The 21,469-nt window shown below is 36.8% G+C and overlaps 2 protein-coding genes across 2 annotated transcripts in view; one reads left to right on the top strand and one right to left on the bottom strand.

The window, feature by feature from the left end:
- The window catches only part of LOC134647233 (negative elongation factor D), a 387,727-nt gene that overhangs the window by 74,826 nt on the left and 291,432 nt on the right, over window positions 1-21,469 (top strand). The window lies entirely within an intron of this gene.
- Window positions 1-21,469, bottom strand: part of LOC134647251 (lachesin-like) — a 126,999-nt gene that overhangs the window by 25,861 nt on the left and 79,669 nt on the right. The window lies entirely within an intron of this gene.

The following is a 21,469-nucleotide window of genomic DNA, read 5'->3' as shown; positions in this document are numbered from 1 at the left end:
TGAGAAACTCATTGGTACTAACCGGGTTTCGAGCTCGAACCCACAGCCTCCATGCTTATGCTTAAGGCATGGGTACCTACTAGTTAAAGCTTAAATTTATTCTTAATATATGTTTATTGTTCTAATGGTTTATATATTTAGTTTTTCCGAAAACCGAAGTTCACAAATTGCGGGCAATTACTCTGTAAATCTAAATACGCCTTGATGGGAGTAAAAGAGACAGATGCCTGCAATTTGCGAACTTCGGTGTTCGCGGTAGGCCCTCTGTACCTATTTACCACTAGGCCGTCGCGGATATTACAAAAGCTCAATAATTTTTATGATGCCAAATGTCACATTCTCCCAATTTTATTTATCAATATTAGTTTATGTATACATATTACATATAATAGTGACATCTATTGTTGGTATTAAATTTATTTAACCATAATGCACAGATTATTTTTTTCATAGACGGTAAACATGGTAGAAATTTCACAAGTATCAAGACTATTTAATCCATTTTCTGTGGTGTTGTCACATACTGATTTTTAAAAACTACTTTTAATTTAGCGCTGCAGACTTTCTTTGGTCTTACTCTAGTAAATGGTAAACTACTGAACGAGTTTTAGAATTACACTTGTACGGTTGTTATATTTTCGTGACGCGCGTGGCGAGGCACAACTGCGAGGAACAAAAATTACTTAGGTAGTCAAATGATAAATGTTTCCCTTTGCCGTCAAAGTTGACAGCGTGACACCCGTAGTTATGAGGACATTTTTGTGTCAAAGGATACGATTTGTAATTCACAAATTATCAAAGCAGAACGCTTTTAAACAAATTGAGTGGGCGATAAGGAATAATGTCGTCGTTTATCAAGCTCCAAGATAGATGGTTGCTGCTCTGCTCTGCCCATTTTAAATGCGTTTGTCTTTTGCTTGCCAAATTGGCGCTCTTTGTTTCTTTCTCACTTTTACGAACCAACCGAACGAGGCAATAAAGGTTCAATAAGAGGGCTTTACGGTGGTTTCTGTCTCGGTTAAACCCGCTAAAAATTTGGAAACCTAACTCGGGCGTTTATGGCCGTTTTATTGACACAAAAGGGTGTCAAATCCAACAAAAAAAGATAAAAGAGGTGGCGCGATAAGGCAAACGGTTTAGAGTGTCGTAAAGGAAGAGTTGTCCAGGGGTTGAATGTAAACATTTGTCATTCAGTGAGTCGAGTCGGGTAAAGCGGGAGCTGCGCCGGCTGCGAGCTCCTCCGGTGCGGTGACAACGCGCACAGACCGTCTTGTTTGGAGAATAAACTTACTCAGGCTCTTCCCGCTTGTTTACATATCACCGTCTGCCTCAAACAGGCTACAATAAATTTATCGAAGGAAGTGATTTGTTGATTCTATTTGTTTCCGTCTCTCGATTTCGTAGAATTCCTACTTGATTAAAATCGATAGGTAATTATTACCGATTCGAACTGATGTGGCGTATTTCTCTAAGTTTGCGTAGTGTCTACATTAAGTATGTACGTGGGGCGCGCGGTGAGCGAGAGATAGATACCTGACTGAAGATGAAAGCTGCGTTTTGTGTTTGCTCACCTGATCGTATTAGCTCTAAGCACGACGCTCCATTTTCTACTCCGCTGCTCCTGACTCAACCGATGTAGATCGCGCATTACCATCCCCTACGCACCCCATTCGCAACGTATGCGTTTTCTCAACTGATATTTGTGCTCATTTAAATTATTTAGGTATGTAATTTACTAATTTGTTTGATGAAATTATTCCGGTGGGTTTTATAAACTCACGACGTAAAGGTATAATGAACAATACAAAACATTCATCCGTCAGTTTTTGTAGATCTTAATATTCTCAGTAAGTAGGTAAATAGTTTATATTTTGGCTGTTTCCTTAGTTTATACAATATAAGGAAAAATAAACTAAATAAATGAATCATTTAAAAAAGCGAAATGCTAACGATTTTTTATGTGTTGTTTTGTTACTGTAGGGTTATCTACATTTTGAAGAATTGACTAACGTGTATTGCACACATAATACAATTAGTTTACTTGCTTGAAAATTGTTTTGATTGCCGGTATGGGTCATTTAGGTACCTAACCGAAAAAAATATTGCAATAAAAAGGTAACCTTAATTTTTTATACATATCGAAGAATAAATTGTCCCACCAGTTAGGTTTACGTTAGGTATGACTTGAGAAATTCTTATACTCATAGCAAAGCGTTTTAACATAACCACCACACATTTATAAAATGTGCAAATGAAAAAATATGTACCTGTATCTATTTTTGTCTATTGCTTAAGTAGGTACCTATATTGCGCATTGTTATTTTAATAACACATTACGACGACAACAATGTATTTAGAAGAAAGTAAATACCGCCATGTTTACCTAATCCTGCCAAGAAAAACATCGCCTTACCGACTATGACAAAGGGATTAACCATTTCGCCGCTACCGCCGTCTGCGGCTTCTTAATTAACCCCTAAGTACCCGCGCGCCGCACGCTCACCGCACGCCCTGCTTGCAAGATTATTGCCAAGGCTACGTATTATCTGTCCTTGTTCATTTGTACCGATATTGGATGTTATTGGAAACTAATGTTTGTGATGTAGATTCAAAGTTCAATTATGTTTCCAATCGGAATTAGGTATTCGAGTCGTCGATGTGACATGGCTACCATTGATTTATTTTATTAATTAATTTCTTTATTGAAACATAGGCTCGTTATCCATTATAATACATATAACAGTTATCTCAAAACGGTGTATTAAAGCTAAATTAATCCCTAGTACTGATAGTGGAATTAAAAATTACCTATAACCACAATACTTCATGAGCTGGGGTTTATTTATAGTTTAAAGGTAATGTAGGTTAGGTCTAAATATCTACGCCATACATGAACAAATAAAAATGTAGGATTGGGTACTAAGGCAGTCAGAGGGCAGTGTGTTACGTCTGCACTTGATATACCTACTGTTCCACCCGATATATTACATACTTGCATATGTACCAATTGTACCATTACTTGACGTATAGACGTTCGGAAACTGCATTCACGAACGTCTATGCGTCTCGGGTATAACTACTTTATTCGTTTTATTACCGTTAAAGTCTTATCGGAATTTGTCAGGGTGTCGAATACGTCCAGCAATTCTATTAATTACGACTGGAATTGGGTCGACTAAATATTCCAAAACTAATAATGAATGGGACCGCGTTCGATGTTCCTAACTCGAGAATAATCTCATATTAAAGCTGGCCCTTATGCAAATCAAAGGCGGTCACTCGGAAGTAATCAGGCGCGGACGGGACCGCAGCGCGCGGCGCGCGGCGCGGCGGGCACGCTCCGACCGGAGCCGCCGCAAATTGACAGCCGACGCATGCCACCAAATTGATTGTGGCTACACAGACACCTCGTTATAATGCCAATGATGCATCGTAGACAAATAACGTGCCATCCCCTGAGACTGGACTTCCATTCTTCCAAAACTCAGCGCAATAAATCATTTTAATTTGGTTTTTGCCCTGGAGATCGTATTATCTCCGCCATGTTTATAATGATTTTATAGTTTTTGGATTATATTATTATTATATTAAGCGATAAATAGACAATGTAGATTAACTAGGTACTACCGTAATGAGACGGTAGTTCTATCGGTAGTTCAAAGGAGGAAAGTGGAATTTCTAATTGGGGGTTTTCACAGCAGGGGGTTTCCACTCAGTCATATCCTCACACTATCCTTCTTCTATTAACAAATCTTATTAAATGTGCCTATCTAATCTAATTGCGATTAAGTAACCAAAAGAAAACTAAGGTAATTCCTTTTTATTTTAACTTAATCTATAACCATATTATAATTGATATACCTAATGAAAACTATTCCACCTGCGTTTATTTATGCAAATAAATACATATATTAATTTGAATAGAATTCACCTGGGTATTTTGTATTTTATAGCGTAACTTATGATTATTATTTGTCAATATTAAAATATCAAATAATTCCTAAATATTTTCTCAGCATTGCATACTATGCGTAGGTAGGTACCTACCTAACATTGGCAACAGCGGTAATAATATATGCAAGTTCAGCAACATATCCCACATATTTAAGTGCTAGAAAGTTTTGTATTTGAGCATTTACGAATGTTTGATTTATCCTAGCCGGTGGCACAGCTATTAGAAACTAATCAATTAGTATCACAGTAAGAGGTTTTTTCCCAATGCTCGCTGCCGCGGGCCCTGCTCTCTTGGTAATCTATTTGTTTTTCAACTGAAATAAAAAAGCCATTGGATAAATTCCAAACGTTACTGATTTAATATGCACTCTGACATTTCTGACAAACGTGTTTTAGCCATTTCAAAAATCAATGCTTTTATTAGTTTATATTGTGTGTGTTAACTTTATGGTTTATTTTTAAATTATTAGAGCTCCGTACAAAACGTTGTTCGCGGAGCTCTTATAAGGGATCACTTCGGTCTTGGAAATCGGTTAAATGCATTTTTTTTCGCATGAAAAAGTGTATGAAATATAACTTGTCGCAAATTGTATGCTCTACATTTTTTACCTAGATGTGAACAACATTGGAGCTATAAAAACCTTGATACACGACATTTAAAGTGACTTTTGGGGAAACACTTTATAACGCCACAATGCAGGTGTATACAAGGAGTCTTGAATAAACTATCTTTTATCTTAAAATATCTTTATTAATATAAATTACTAAAAGACATAGAATATAAAACTAAAACTAACTACAATTAAAATAACTAAAACTAAAAATTAAAAATACCTATCAAAATTTGGTGCCCGCGGGAGGGTGCCCAATACGCAGGCAGCGTTCCCGCGCTGGATTGCGATCTTTTATCTTTATCTTTATCTTCCAGCAGTTCCAGCTTATTATCTCTCATTCCGAGGTGAGAGCCTTTGCCTGGAGTATGTGTTTCATTGAAGTTTTGTTAGATGTTTTATGTTTAGTTGTGTTTAAAGGAATCTAATGCACTAATAACCGGTTAAAAATGAGATGACGAGAAATACTGCAGGTTTCCTGTTTTAACTTAAATACATATTAATATTAATGATGGATAGGTAATTCAATAGGGTATTTGACATATTATGTTGAATTTTATAACTAAATCTAGTTAAATAGATAGAAAATGAGCAATTTATCACAATACATTGGAAATTTAAAATTCAACATGTGTCAAATACTCTATATAAAAATATAAATAAATAAAAATCGATTCCTTACATTTTATTTAAAAAAATATTGTATGGCAACCATATACATAAACGCAATATTTCACCGACAAAATCGCAATTTCCTTGTTTTCCATACATTATGAAACGGCTTCTAACGTTACATGATGACGTCACGATGTATTGCCATTTTCTATGAAGCGTTTCGTCAGTTAAGTGCGGGTGCCAGACTTTGACCATCATTTGTGACTTTTGAATTGCTTTAAGACAATGGGTCCCATACAGACATTTGATCCTCAAAACAAACCTGATCGACTGATACCATTCATAAAAAATTGTCAAATACCCTATTACCGTGTACAATTACCTAAGCTCTACCTCCCTACCTTCAGATTTTATGAATGAAGTCACGGCGATATTGACAAAGTGGTATGCAGTAAACATTTAAGTTTATACGACGTCCCTTGTCACAGCTGTTGCTCGTAATATTCCCATATACGATCAAATTCTTTTAAGAGATCCGTAGATAAAGAACATGGCGTCGGGTGTTTGGGCGGTTTCGGACTTTCACTTATTTGTATGCTTCACCCTTCGCCGGGACGGGGACGTGACTATTCGAGATACATAAACCCTGAGTGAATACGGAAAATAGAAATAAAGTAACATATTCCTTTAGTGGACGGATTGTGGGAAAAAATATGTAGGTAGGTTATAATGTTGTTTCTCTATAAAAATATTGTAAAGTAGGTATTTGATAATTAAACAATTTCTTAAAGTAAATGTGTATATGTAGATCAAATTTATTGCTTATCAATGTTATCAGATTATCACTTGTGAATGTAACTAACTTCGTAAATAAAGCAATATATGAGACTATTATACGTAATTTTATAGTGGTGTAAACAAGTTGAAAATATCCAAAAGCATAAAAATGTAACATGAAGTTGGGTGGACGGTAATTCCGGTCAGCTCGCAAGCGACGTCGACAGGCCCTCTTATCGCATGTCACCGATGGTTACGAGCGAGTCAAGCGACACCGGAACACCCCTTCAATCTCCTCGCACTGCTCAATAGAAATGCCACTGCCGACTAACGATTCTTATTTCGTCGAGATGTTAGGGATAGTTTCTTTAAACATATATATGATCGATATGTGATCGAAAGGCATGATATTTTTTTACAGTTGTTACTTACTGCGGACAATCTGCTTAGCTATGATGATGATGATGACGTAGATATAATGAAGTACGGTGTAAAATTTAGAAAATAAAACTTTTTACATATATACTAGAATATGTAATTTATGATTTAATTGCTGACGTCTGTCAATATATGTACTTACTTATTACGAGTACAACGCAATAAAAGACACAAAAGCTTTCCAACCAAATAAATGATGATTTACATTGTTGAGAAGACAGAAAACACTGTAAAACACGTTTATTACTGTATTTAAGCGGGTGAACGTTTGCATAATAGAGTATCTTAAGTCTGATCACTAGATGAACAAGTGTTTTGAGGCTCACGGGCGCGTAAGTCGAGAGATCTAATTAAAGCACCTGCCGCGGTGCGCCGCCGCCGCGCTTCGAGCCCCGCTCCGGCCCATTATCACGCCCCCACTTCCTATTAGCATTGTCTCCTTGAGGGCGATACTTATCTTTATTTAAATTCACTTCTTGGTAATTGGGTTGACGAGTAGACAACGTGATTTGCATTGATGAAAATTGGCCAGTGTACCCGGTTTCAGTAGCTTATAACTCGTCGGTTAATTTGCTTTTATTCCATTTGCACGAAATGAAAACGATTTATTCAGCGATATCTAAGTATTCATCAGAAGCCTCGTAGTTTGTTAATTTAATACGACATTTGATTCAAATTGATTATAATCCAACATGATATTTTTATCAATGTTACAAATTAAATTAAGTCTAAACGAAAAGCTCGACCTCATTAAGTAGTTTCAATTCACGGCGTAGAGATGACGTCATGTTAGCACTTGTATCATTTTTTGATAGCTCTGTGGTGGTACAGTCAAAGAGGACGCGGTTGGTTTCAGTAGCTTATAACTCGTCGGTTAATTTGCTTTTATTCCATTTATACGAAATGAAAACGATTTATTCAGCGATATCTAAGTATTCATCAGAAGCCTCGTAGTTTGTTAATTTAATACGACATTTGATTCAAATTGATTATAATCCAACATGATATTTTTATCAATGTTACAAATTAAATTAAGTCTAAACGAAAAGCTCGACCTCATTAAGTAGTTTCAATTCACGGCGTAGAGATGACGCCATATCATTTTTTGATAGCTCTGTGGTGGTACAGTCAAAGAGGACGCGGTTGGTTATTTCTCATTACGGAACACGCGATAAAATCACACAGAGTCGTTGCCTCATTAAAATCTTCTGGTACGCGCATCTGCGAGCCTTTTGTAAAGGCGGCAGCGCGACGCTCTCGACGCCTTTCACGTGTCATTTGGGGCACAATGCCGTGCGGTGGCGGTGGGCTTCCCTCGCACGGCGCGGCGCGACGCGGCGCTGCGCCGCGGCTGCGATACATGGCGCCTTCTCAGCGACGCGACATGACTTGTGTCTCGTGGCCTGACAACAATGCGCTCGACGACATGATATGCAATTTTGGGTAGAGTTACCGTCATGTCAGTGCGCTCTTTTACCAGGTCCTTATATTACCTATATCGTAACCTCATTGACACTTAAATTAAAGTAAATCAAAAGTCAAAAAACAATTGGAAATGTCTACAATAGGCAGGGATTTTATTTTTATTCAGCGAACACTGAGCAAACCATAATTAACAAGATAGTTCCTTTCGACATTGAGGTCAGGTTCAAGTTTGTCGCAAACTCTAACTAAGGGAGCAACTGAAAAGTTTTAGGTAGCTACTAATTTAATAGAAAGAACATTTCAGGAAGTAGCTTATACAAGTTTCAGGAAATATTTCAGAAGGATTGGATTTTTATTGTTTTAACCGTTGTTGGTGATACTATTATACAATCCATATTCTTATTGCCAAATGCATTCTCGAAATCAGTTTTATCACACTAGACGAGTTTATTTTTGGGAAATTTCGTATTTGAACAGCAGGCTGCGCTTAACTTTATGTTTTGATATTTATGAGATTATTCTGTATGAACATAAACACATTGCTAATTTTAAGAAAAACTGTGGTAGGTAACCTAGGATACAAATTTTTAATACCATATATAATATGTAAAAAAAAAATCAAATGACCATTAAACATATACAAAATCAAAACTACACTCAATCTAAAGCCCCCACCCCCTGTGGCAGGGTTCCGAAGATTCTGACAGCGTCACCCCGCTGAACTGCGAGACTGATGCGTTGAGCGAGGTAATTGCCAGCTCTCCGGTCCCCAATTGCGTCTCTGAGTGTTTTCGAACGGATCAAAACTGTATTCGGCACCGAAACCACTGTACATCCGTACTATTTGATCGGTTTGATAATAATAAATACCTATATCTGGCCCTAGACAATCTGAGCGTAACGAGCATTCCTTAGAGCTGCAAAGCTTAAAGGCTGTACAAGTGTTCATCTTCAGAATTAAACGAACATTTAGGTACAATACGGCGGTTCAATATTTAGCGGCGGGTTCACTTTGCATATTCACAAGGCGGTCGGCGGGTTGCCGCTCACCGTTCACCTACCGACTTGGAATGGAAATGCGGCCCATTAGCCGCACTGGCCGTGTGCTCCCATCGCGCACCGAGCCAATGCTCCTATAAACCAGTGGAAATGTGCCCTAGACGTCTGTACGAACTATGCGTAATTGGATAACTCATAATTGTTGTGAACCTTCAATTTGCTAAGTGTTCTCGGTAAGCGATTGTAATGACATCCGTTTATTGTAAACACTTACATAGCGCAAGTAAGTCCAACGTTTAGATAAACCAGTATAAATGCAACCTCGAGATTGTAGAAACTGAGTAGGTAATCGAACCAATAATAGTTATTGGTTGGCCTGGGCGCTCGAATTGCTTGTGCTCGGTAAATAAATGGAATAACATGTCCCGTGCGCTGCCTGTGCTCGCTTCCAAAGCCGCTGTCTCCAACCAATTATCTGCTCTTTTAAACTATACGCTCGTCACCTCTAATTGAAGTTCCGTTTTGCCTAATGCGGCTTTTTGCCGAGAATGCGATAGTTATGATAATTAGGTAGGTAAGTATTGGTATAGCTACTAAACGAAGCATCCCAAATTAACGAGCGTTGGTAATTTTCTTAAATCCAGTTCGAGGCTGATTACAAAAGCAGTTCTTGAATACCTATTCTTCTTCTTCTTGTTAGGGGCTATATAAGGCTCCAAAGCCTATGTATCACTGCGACCATCGCTGATCTATTGTGATCGTAAAATACCTATTACTTGAATGTCTATTCAGTGTATATGTGATTTGCTTTGTACGAGTGTTATTTAAATTACTACCTAAGTATTAAAACTTGACTAAGTAGATATCTATCTATATTTTATCTACTAACTTAAACGTGTACCTAATATGTCTTTTCGATTACTCGATATTTATAATCACGAATAAAAATGTATTTCAGGACATTAAAGTACATATTTAAAAGTACACTACGAGTATCTCAACTACCTCGACAAACTATAGCACCGATCTATGTTTTATCGTATCCATATAACCGAATCCATACGGGAGGAAAATTTAATGCTGAATACTATATGTGGAGCAAGCAATATTTCAATAGCAATATAATGTACCTTGCCGGAATACCTAGTACCTATACTTGTTTCATAACTGTTTGATTTGTGAACAATGCCGATACGAATAATGTTCCATTGTATCCCACTTATATTGTTAATTAAAGGGTAAATTTATTAAGCCCGCAGGGGTCATGACATTGGTGTTTGCTTGGTTTAGCTTCACTCAGGTTGTGAAAACGTAAAAGAATTAAATAGAGAGCAAAAAAGAAGAGAACGAGAACTCTCGGATGCTTGCAACACGTCGCCGGGTGCAAATGTACGCGAGCATCGTGATCGTTTGCATTGGTTATTTCCTAGAAAAACAAAATAGGTACAGAATCAGGGAACTTACTTGAATAAATAGGTACCGTGCATTTTAGCTTAGTAATGAAATTCAAAATTGGATAAGTTTTTTTATTTAGGTAGTATGATAGGATAGATCTAACTTGGATTACAAAGTGCATTATCTTACGGTGGATCAGTTAAGTATTAAGTGTATTCGCATTCATGCACATATATACCTACTGAGACTGCGGCGGAGAGCAGCCGCGGTGGCATTGCGACTCCGCGCACGATTCCATGACGCCGCGTCTCTGAGGAATCAGCGCCCCGCTCCCCACTACTTTACTTGTGTACTCTTCTGTTTCACTTGACTCGGCAAATATAAAGCTCTACTAATGAATAGAATTTGATGCTCGCCGCGATATAGCCTTTATGAAATATAAACGGATCTCACTCAGTTCGCTTACAGATTCCGAAGAAAATAACTTACAGCGCAATATTTAAATGCGAAAAAGCCACTCTCCTCAGCGACGCGGTGAAGCAAATGGAGCAGAATATCAATCTAGAGACAACCGTGACTGAGCGCTTTCTTTCCCTGTGAAAGAAAATCTGTTGTGAGATACCTTTGATAGTAGAACACACTGTTAGTATGTAGATCTATGCTTAGTGAGTGCAGTTACGTTTTCTGTCGTCGGCAGCGGATCGTTATCTGTTTCCACTAAAGGAAACTGGCTTTTCTGCGAAGAGCCCCCACGGTTTCGTCGGCCTCCCCCCGCTCGACTTCTCCTTTTTGCGTTATTTCATTTTTCTTTGCTAACGTGCACCTGCTAGTTAGCCGCCGCGGGCTCTCATTGCTCCTGCAATGTTAACTGGACTTCACTTGTAACGTTGAAAAATATATCTTTTGATAGAATTATTATAATAAATCGATTCCCAAACATGCTTATTTGCGCTTATTATTTTGGGCACCTCTAAAATAAATTTAAATTTTATAATTAAAAATACCACCCACTGTTTAGTTTTCTAATTCTCTACTGAATGAGTACAGTCGACATCAAAAATATGTTTACATAGTTCGCCATATTATAATGGAGTAAGGTGCAAAAGTGTAAACATATTTTTGACGTTGACTGTACAACCAGACAAAATAGACCCTTAACATAGCTTGCTAACAACATCTAGGTACCGTAATAAGGTTTAGGGTTAAAATGTAACGTACCTTCTACTTTATTTTAGAACCATTTTGTAGCACTTGCCAAATATAAGTTCGAACTAGAAAACTAAACAGTGGGCAGATATTGAAGTTTAATGCCCGCCGTCAGTGCAATAGATGGTGTTCGCAGAAGCTTCCACATAGCTGCATGATACATTTGTATTCCTTACAGACAAGTAATCAATATCCGTTTGTCACGACTGAATAGCGCTGTCCTCGGTCTGCGACAACTTTTGCTTCGAAGCCACTCTGAGATGCGCCAGCGCAATCACAACTAGGTAGGATTCAATCGAAAAAAATAGGATTTAACACTAATTACATTAATTTAATTCTCATAATACTACATATTTCCATCAACTCGATGCGATGCTCATTCTGATAGCATTTATACATCGATACACGCCAGCGAGACAATATGATATTCTGGTATCGCGAAAAAATAAAGCTGGTGTGGCGGCATCACGCGTATGAAATAAAATAACAACGGCAGCATGGTGAGGATGGGGCTTGATACATATTTGAATACATTACCGAGCACGCAGATAATGCCGACAACATGCCGGTATTCATAATGCCTACTCGAACTCTACGTGAATACAGATACAGAGACATGTCTCGGCGACATGACTTCATTATGCGATATGCGATCAACTCAATCTAGACAGGAGATGGAAATCTAAATGCTAATCTGATATGAGTAACGTTATTGCCAATTATCTTTAACTATTAAAAAAAAATGATTATATTGATTATTTCTTATGGTTTATTTTAGATATATATCGCTCGAATAGCCCTATTCTGCAGAATAAAATCCTCCAAAGTATTTATCTCTGAAGCACTGCCCCATAGTAAAATATGACACAATGCTATGGAAGTAACTAAAATAAACTAAACTAGCTACTAGTGATCGCACCAAGTTTTTGCTATGAAAGTAACTAAAATAAACTAATCGAGCTACTAGTGATCGCACTAAGTTATGCCAGTTATGCCTGTAATAAATACCTAGGCATAATTGTGTTAAATGTATGACAATCAAAAAAATAATATCCTAATACGATGTCTGAACATAATATTTGAGTACTGGGTTTACTTGGGTAACCATGTACTAATCTATATATAGGTTACGAGGTAAATCAGAAAGTGACCAAGGCGTCCAGCCAGTGCCCAAGGCTGGAATAGAACCAGGTCCTCTGCATTCGCGGCAGATGTCTAAACCGCTCGGGCACCTGGGTCATGCCGACATGGGTCGAATTTTCCTTAACATGTGTACCTAATTCCTTATCTTCTTCTTCCTCGCGTTGTCCCGGCATTTTGGCCACGGCTCATGGGAGCCTGGGGTCTGCTTGGCAACTAATCCCAGGAACTGGCTTAGGCACTAGTTTTTTTACGAAAGCGACTGCCATCTGACCTTCCAACCCAGAGGGTAAACTAGGCCTTATTGGGATTAGTCCGGTTTCCTCACGATGTTTTCCTTCACCGAAAAGCGACTGGTAAATATCAAATGATATTTCGTACATAAGTTCCGAAAAACTCATTGGTACGAGCCGGGGTTTGAACCCGCGACCTCCGGATTGCAAGTCGCACGCTCTTACCGCTAGGCCACCAGCGCTTAGCGTGTACCTAATTCCTTATGGACTACAGTAAATTATTTCTAATGAATACATTGAATTATTTGTATTAAATCAAGTAATTTTAAGAATTGTTCCTTAGTCGTTACAAATAAATAAATTGAATGTTAATGGAAATGGTGCAAGCTGCAGGTTTCAAGAACCTTGCAATTAGTTTACAGTTGCATGATGAAAAGGTAGGAAAACACTTCTACGCGCATTCAATGCGCTTGAGACTGCCCAAGCCGCGACCGATACCTTTGAAACTCCTAGCCTTGCTATCTGATTTGCTGGTTTCGCATTTTAATTTGCTTTTTTAAAGTTGGAAGAATTTTTTCCCAAGTAGTTAGATTCTATTACTATTTCTTTCCGATGAAAAAATATTTTTTCGTTACTCGGTTTCTAGCTCAAAGGCACTTAGGTACCTAAGATTTAATTTAATTCAGACACAAATTATAGCTATCCAAAATCGATTTGTTTGGTTTAGCTAATTGTAAGTATAAAATAAACATACAATTATTGCTATATTAATATGATAAGTACTTTTTTTATTTACAATCATGTAATATTTTTTTTTTATCAGGATTCCGAAAATCCTTGATTATTATTTACAATCATGTAATATTAATTTTTTTATCCGGATTCCGAATATCGTTGATATTAATACCGTAATCGCGTAATATAATCGTGCAATTAATAAAATTGAGTTAATCCCTAACATCATTTGCATTATTTGATATGCGTATGCGAGGTATGTACATACTGTTGAAACACAATAATATTAAATATTAATTACAAGAACAGCACAAAATTGTTCAATATGGAACGATAATTATCCAGCAGTGTACACGTCCACTTACACCTGCACTTATGTAAGTTTTTTAGGGTTCCGTAGCCAAATGGCAAAAAACGGAACCCTTATAGATTCGTCATGTCTGTCTGTCTGTCTATCTGTCTGTCTGTCTGTCCGTCCGTATGTCACAGCCACTTTTTTCCGAAACTATAAGACCTATACTGTTGAAACTTGGTAAGTAGATGTATTCTGTGAACCGCATTAAGATTTTCACACAAAAATAGAAAAAAAAAATTTTTTTGGGGGTTCCCCATACTTAGAACTGAAACTCAAAAAATTTTTTTTCATCAAACCCATACGTGTGGGGTATCTATGGATAGGTCTTCAAAAATGATATTGAGGTTTCTAATATAATTTTTTTCTAAACTGAATAGTTTGCGTGAGAGACACTTCCAAAGTGGTAAAATGTGTGTCCCCCCCCGCCTGTAACTTCTAAAATAAGAGAATGATAAAACTAAAAAAAATATATGATGTACATTACCATGCAAACTTCCACCGAAAATTGGTTTGAACGAGATCTAGTAAGTAGTTTTTTTTAATAAGTCATAAATCCCCTAAATTCGGAACCCTTCATGGGCGAGTCCGACTCGCACTTGGCCGCTTTTTTTAAGTTTACTCTACAAAATTATTAAGGTACCAAGGATCTTTTAGTAATATATTATAAAATATTATTAGGTACTTAATATGTTAATAGTATTTTTTTTAATAATGATTTAGTATCGTCATGTACTTAGTGGTAATTGTTTAGAAATGACAAATCAAAGATGCATGTTGTGTAGCAACAATACAGCAATGTTGCTAGTAGTTAATGGGGAAGGATGACAAGTTGACAAGCCGCGGACTCTATATCCGCAACAAAGAACTCTTCACAAAAGCAACTATTTGTCTCGGCTCGCGCGGGAAGGATGTTAGCCTTTGTAGTTTAGCTTCACGGCTTCTTATTCAGTTAACATATGCTTTCCGTCAGGTATATTTAACTTTAATCTCGTATTTTTTGGTTTACTTATAGGGCAAACCTTGGCTTATCGGTGATACTTGGTAATTCGGTGATGTTATCTTACGCTGAGCTTACAATGCTGAAATGTAAGCAATTAAATCGCTGCCAACCCAATTGCAAGCATCAAAACTAACAGCTGCCAACAATTTTATAGCTCGCATTTCCTCATGGTGAGAACTGTGTAAGATTATAACGCAGTATCACCGAATTACCAAGTATCACCGATAAGCCAAGGTTTGCCCTAATACCTTTGTAAGAATTGCGTTAAGGTATCACAATGCGAGTTCCTTAAGCCTCATTTAGACGGATCAAGAACTTTCATGCAATATTCGATACATTGCTAACTACAAAGTACTACAAATTCAATCGGTGGACCAAATACCTACACTAAAATCGCATGCAAGTTCTTGATCCGTCTAAAAGGGGCTTTATGAATAATATCTCTTTTTAAAATAAGAAAGCGCCAACATTTTGAGCAAATGAGAGTGACACAGAAAATCTTAGGTACTTCTACTACGTTCTCCACATACGTAATAGGTAGATACAACAAGGACTTTTTAAGGTTTTTCAATAAGTTATACTAAAATAACGAGGGTTGGTTGATCACTTAAGCGGTGTTTCGAGCTCTTGCTAAGAACGGATGTGGCGATTAGACAGCGCCCAGCTGCCACCTGGCGAGGGTCCTCCACGGCTGAGAGGTCCTTGAGACGAGCCCTCGCGACATTTCGACAAACATCCCCAACAAACAAGCTAAACAACGCTCTTCGATTATATTCGGTTCTAAATTGCTGTCGAAAAACATATTTAGAACTTCAATATTTCTCAATAAAAAATAAGTAAATACCTAACACACGGATACATATATTATTATTACGAGTATGTTAGTAGAAAAGCCGGGATAGACACTAGCCAGGCAAGTGTGATATCAAAGATCGAGCAAAGCGAGGCCTACAATTCCAATTACTGTCTTCGAGAAATTTATAGTAGGTATTTTCTCAAAAGTTGCGTGCAAATAGAATCTAACATCTGACTATAACCTTAGTACGGCGGGTCTCGTTGTACAATACTTCCTCGCATGATAAAAAAATAAAATCATGTTGTTTATATGTAGGTATAGAATACATACAGACCCAGTAGGGGTAGTAAGTGGTAATAGTACTCCTACTTCAACATAATCTATCTAAGCGGCCAAGGTGCTCAACACGCCTCTCATTGTAAAAACGTTAGAGTGAGAGTGCTGGTTCAGATATTGTGAACATCTTGGCCGCTCCCGTCAATCCCGCACAATCTCGTCTAAAAACTTCGATACGGACTAAGTGCCAAAAATATGTAATACACGACCTTATTGCCCATATTACTATATTAAGGTAGTGTAGACATATTTTTGGCACTTTGTCCGTATCGATATTTTTAGACGTCACTGTACCATGAGGCAAGTGGGTGCGCATAGTTTAGCAACTCCAGCATATGAGCTCATATCCATTTTTTATCTGACTGAAAAACATAACACTAAAAGTGTGCCTAACCTCCAAGTGTCCAGAACCAAAATTGGCAGAATCTCATAAAAACTTTCAAAATGCAGGTGAAAACCGATTCAACTGGGACAATGGACAAAATCATCACGAATCGCTCCGGCGTGAACGTGTTAATAGTACCTCGCTGGCAAAAGCGAGGCGAATAATTAGAAATGTTCAGGCGCAGCGGCCGCGAGTGATTGATGTAGTGGAAGCACTGCGGCCCGCGAGCCCCCGCCTCTGCGACGACTTGGAGACATTAAGAATATTTAAATTGTAAATTACTCTCCTGTACTGAATACCTATTTGGCAAACTTTGCCCGCCAAAACGCTCAGTATCTACCTACATAGTTACTAATTGTCGGTCGGTAAAACATTATGTTTTACCTTTCACCTAGGTACTTCCCACGCACTAGGCACGTATGTACTATTTACTTCTTCGACAGCAACTAGCCTTGTACTGTATCAGAATAGTATTTTTAAGGACGTTTATTAGTTTACAGTACATATGGTGCTACTTTCCCGCACTAGTGCGGAAATAATTTCCGTTGCTATGTCAAATATTTAAAGGGGCATATGTACTGTAAAACGTTGCAACTCGTGTCGATTTAAAACACTCCCTTCGGTCGTGTTTTAATTTATCGCCGCTCGTTTCGAATTTCCTCTTTTCCGCACTTGTATCGTAAATAACTATTATTACTTATTAATTAATAATCCATGCAAAAGATGCATTCCTTCACAGGGGCTGTACAATAGTAACCGAATACAAAAACACTGTAACAAGCTCCCGAAGTGAACGGGACAACAAAACTTGGTGATAACAATATGGCTCATAGAAACATGAATATAACAAACTAAAGAACTGGCCGGCTGATTGAATCATCCGGCGTTCTTTGTCATAAATCCGACAACGGCCACGGCTAGCCTTCCAACAATGCGCCCTGAAATCGTTTCATTTCTCATTTTGTTACTCTCCCCTTTAATCTCGCATCCGTAGAAAAGTGGATAAACGTTGCAAAGGGACATTGCATTGCAGGCAAGCGGCTGATTAATGTATTGTTCAATTGCAAGTCTTTACGCTGTTATTATCGCTAATATTAAATTAGGTAAAGTCGTATTCCGCATATTCGCTCAATTAACATGAGCTTTTAGCCAAATTAAACGAACTGAATCGCTACTGTGCATAAGGTAAAGGGCCCCAAGTTCGTGTTAGTACGTTATTTCGTTAGTTTTGTTTCTGGCGCAAATAATAAGGAATACAAATATTTTTTATTCAAATTATACATATGAAAAAAATCTGTATTATTTAATCTCTTCAATAAAATAATAACCAATATTTTAGTGATTAAACTGAGAGTAATACGACGGTCGAAACTGTCAGACGGCCGCGAACAGCTGTGTTGTATGCGTGCACTTTTTTTAGGCGTAAAGTGCGCGCTCTCACTTGTTAAGCTTATAGGAAGGAAAAGCTAAACCCATTCGAAAAAAAGTTTTTGGGAGTGTTTCTGTGGGTTCCTTAGTAATTGATTTGATAAGAAAAAAGATTGAATATATGCATAGAAATACCTTAAAATTGCAATAAATCGACTCACGAAATAGCGGTCATTATATTTTTCGTGTGTCTCCTGTTTCGTGCCACTAACGAATCAAGGATTTTCTAGATACATTTTGAGTGCTTGTTTTTAAATATAACAACGAAGATAATTAAAAAAATAAATTAGAAAACAATTAATGTATTTCATGAAGTTTCGTATGAGCGAAATTCGGTATATGTTTTATTCACTAGAATTCTCATAAAACGAGTTTGAATGTGACCCGAGTTTAAATTTTTAAGGTATATTCCACGTATATTCTCAATTTCTCATATTAACTACTAGCACAATTTTATTTATAATTCAATTTATTTGATTTATTTTTGTGTATGTTTATATTTAACGTATAAGATAGTTAATATTTTTTTTAAAAAAAAAAAATATTTGGTAAAAAAAAGTTTTTTTTTAAATTTTTTATTTATATAGTTTCGGCTTATAATCAAGTATTAAAGTACCCATATGGTTTACGAAGTCTTAATTCAACCATTAAAGTCGACGAGTACAAAAAGCTTTAAGCTACTTAGCTCTCAATTAAATTTTTTTTTCAATATTATTTTTAATTTGACCTTACAATTACTCGTAAGTAGGTAATTTAAAATGATTATCAGCAAATTATCACCTATTACTCTAAGAAAACTTTATTACGAAACAGGGGACACGAATTCACGAACTTAGGAGCTGAGCTAAATTTGTATCACGAAATGGGAGCCAAATAAGAGGTTCACGAAAAAATTCATATAAAAAAAAGTTTCAACTAAAACCCTATAGTTTATACATTAAATTATTAACAAAGAACTAATATAACTTACTCAAAAGCTTTCAAGGTGTTGATATGCTTAGTAATATTTAAAAAAAATGCTTGGTAATATACAAACTCTCAAGAGCCTTAACCTGCCGAAACAGGGGCCCTTTACCTTAAATCTCGCGAATATTAATGGATAAAATAAATTATTGATTTTTCATTTACGTACCTTATTGCAGGTAGGTTAGGGTACGCCAGAATTGCTTTCAGATCTAAGACGATATATCGAAGTTTTGACCTGCTGTAGTGTATTTCAACGTGTAGCAACATTCTACTTTAAGCTTACTTATTCTACTTATTCTATACCTGTCTAACCGCTAGTTGCCTGATGTTGCCACATAAAATCAGACATGATTATGTAATGCGGTACATACATAGGTATCATTTGCATGAAACCAATCACACGAAGCTGTGGTCGGCATAGAAATTATTATAGAGAGCAGAAATATTTCCAATACAAACAAAGAAAAAACATACAGTTTGAGCAAGTTTCTCTACCCGCATACGAAATAAGCGCATGTCACGCGCTCCAAGCGCGGCTTGATACATACGTAATGTGGACATGCCACAGAATTGAGTTCCGCTACTAGTAACATTTTTCTATGTGCTCTTTAATAAGAGTAGTTTGTATTAGTTTCCGCATTGAAACGAGTTTTCTTACCGGTGCATTTTTCTTTGCGAAATATAACTTAGTAAAAGTTCAGTTATACGTTATATAAACAAACGTAGATGGAAATAAATATCTATCAGATTTAATCGGCAACAGAAGTATCTAAGTGGATAGGGTGTTCAAAATTATCTGAATACCTACGATTGTGTAGATCTATTTGAACACCAGGTCCACACACTACACGCACGCAGTTTCAAATCAATGAATTAGTTTTCACAGCAACGAGCGCCCGCAGACAGATGTGCTATCGATGAAAGTTCCAAGTGAGCCTCTCCACGCACCCCTGTCAGCTTCGCCAAAACAGGGGTTTTTATTTTCCCGGGCTAATTTGAGGTTACTGTTCGACTGACGGCACCGGAATTCGGGGTCAGTGTGTTTTGTTCAGGCCCTCTTGACTTAGAGGGCAATTGAAGAAAGAGTTACTTTTTCTCAGTAATAAGTCGCTTTTATTATCATGTTACAATCTTAGTTATGGTAAGATAGATTGATAAAATAAAACAAACTTAATATTATTTAAGGTGGGTAGAGTTATACCAGGTTTTTTGTTAACTAAACAATACTAATATTTCAGTTTATAATTTATATACATATATAGTAGTGTGACTACCTACCCATAAAATACAAATCAGAATATTTGATAAAAATAACTAGACTTGGTTTCAAAGTTGTGTAAACAAGACTAATTATATATTTTATACATTGAAAGTAATTATTTATTTTATTCAAATAACAAAGGGGCTTAAATTGTATAGATATTTGCGAGTATCGATAATCATAAAAATATTTTTCTTCCAATCAAACACAAATCGGTACAAGAAAAGAAAAAATGTTAATATCGCTGATATAAAACAGATTGTAAAAATATTGGGATAAGTATCTTATAATTGTATAATTTCTTCAAGAGACCGGAAAATCCAAGTCATCCGAGATTACAACCGTTAACCAACTGATCCCGGGACGGAAGAAAACAGAATGTCTCGTGAGTTGGATAATGCTAAATTTATTGCAGTGCTAAAATGTTTACGGATATCGCGCGGGCGCGCCGGGACTCCGAGCTCTACTCACCCTTGTAAACACGTTTTATTGGCTTTATAATATGTTTTACGCGTGACGTTTTACAAACGATCCCGGAGGATCGTCGAATTATTTTTACGGCACGTATTCCGTGCGTCGGGAAATTCCAAACAACATGGATTTTATAATTACAGTACACTAAACAAAAACAAATAAGTAAATGAAGAATTTATGCTGTACACCAACAACAGGTCTTAGTGGATCGGATAATTTCTGATACAAAATAGTTTTGAAACAAAGTTAAGTGTTTGCCAGACACCGCAGACGAGGGTGTTAATGTGTAAAATCACAGTGTGAAATATTTGTTGTACTTATAGAGCGTGGAATGCGACGCAGCGTAACAATTGCACGCCCTAATACCAGTCAACCGCTTGATGAAGGTCCAGCCCTCTCAGGCTCCGCACCCTCGCGACGCCTTTCTGCTGCTTCGGTTGTCAGCCAGGCTATGTTTGTACTATGCGTAGCATATGAATTTATATTACATTTGTTGTGCGTTATCATGTCAAAGCATTAATTAATTAATCATTTAAAACTTTTATTACAATTACAGCAATTATTTTTAACAAGCAGAAACGTCTACGAACGATTAAAAGAATTGAGGCCTTAAAATATTTTGTTTTTTACATTCTTTTATTTACAAACAAGATATATACAGTGTATTACTAAAAGAAATTAAAAACTAGCTTAAGTTAAAAACTAGTTAAAAACTAGCTTAGGCACTTAATTTAATACGAAGCCTGTAAATGTCATTCAAGCCAAGTCTTAGGTACATAGATAAGTCATAGATACACATTATTATTATTAGGTACATAGAGCTCTTCTCGAAAATATTACTAAAATAAAAAAACTATATTATTATTATTGAACACAAGAAACATAGGTACATTTCTAAGTTAATTAGGCTCGGTATTTTACCATTTATTTTCCCTGGAAA

The sequence above is a fragment of the Cydia amplana genome, chromosome 4, assembly GCF_948474715.1.
Source record: "Cydia amplana chromosome 4, ilCydAmpl1.1, whole genome shotgun sequence".
NCBI classification, from domain to species: Eukaryota; Metazoa; Arthropoda; class Insecta; order Lepidoptera; family Tortricidae; genus Cydia; species Cydia amplana.
The sequence above is the reverse complement of the archived record's forward strand: the minus strand, read 5'-3'. Positions and strand labels throughout refer to the sequence as shown.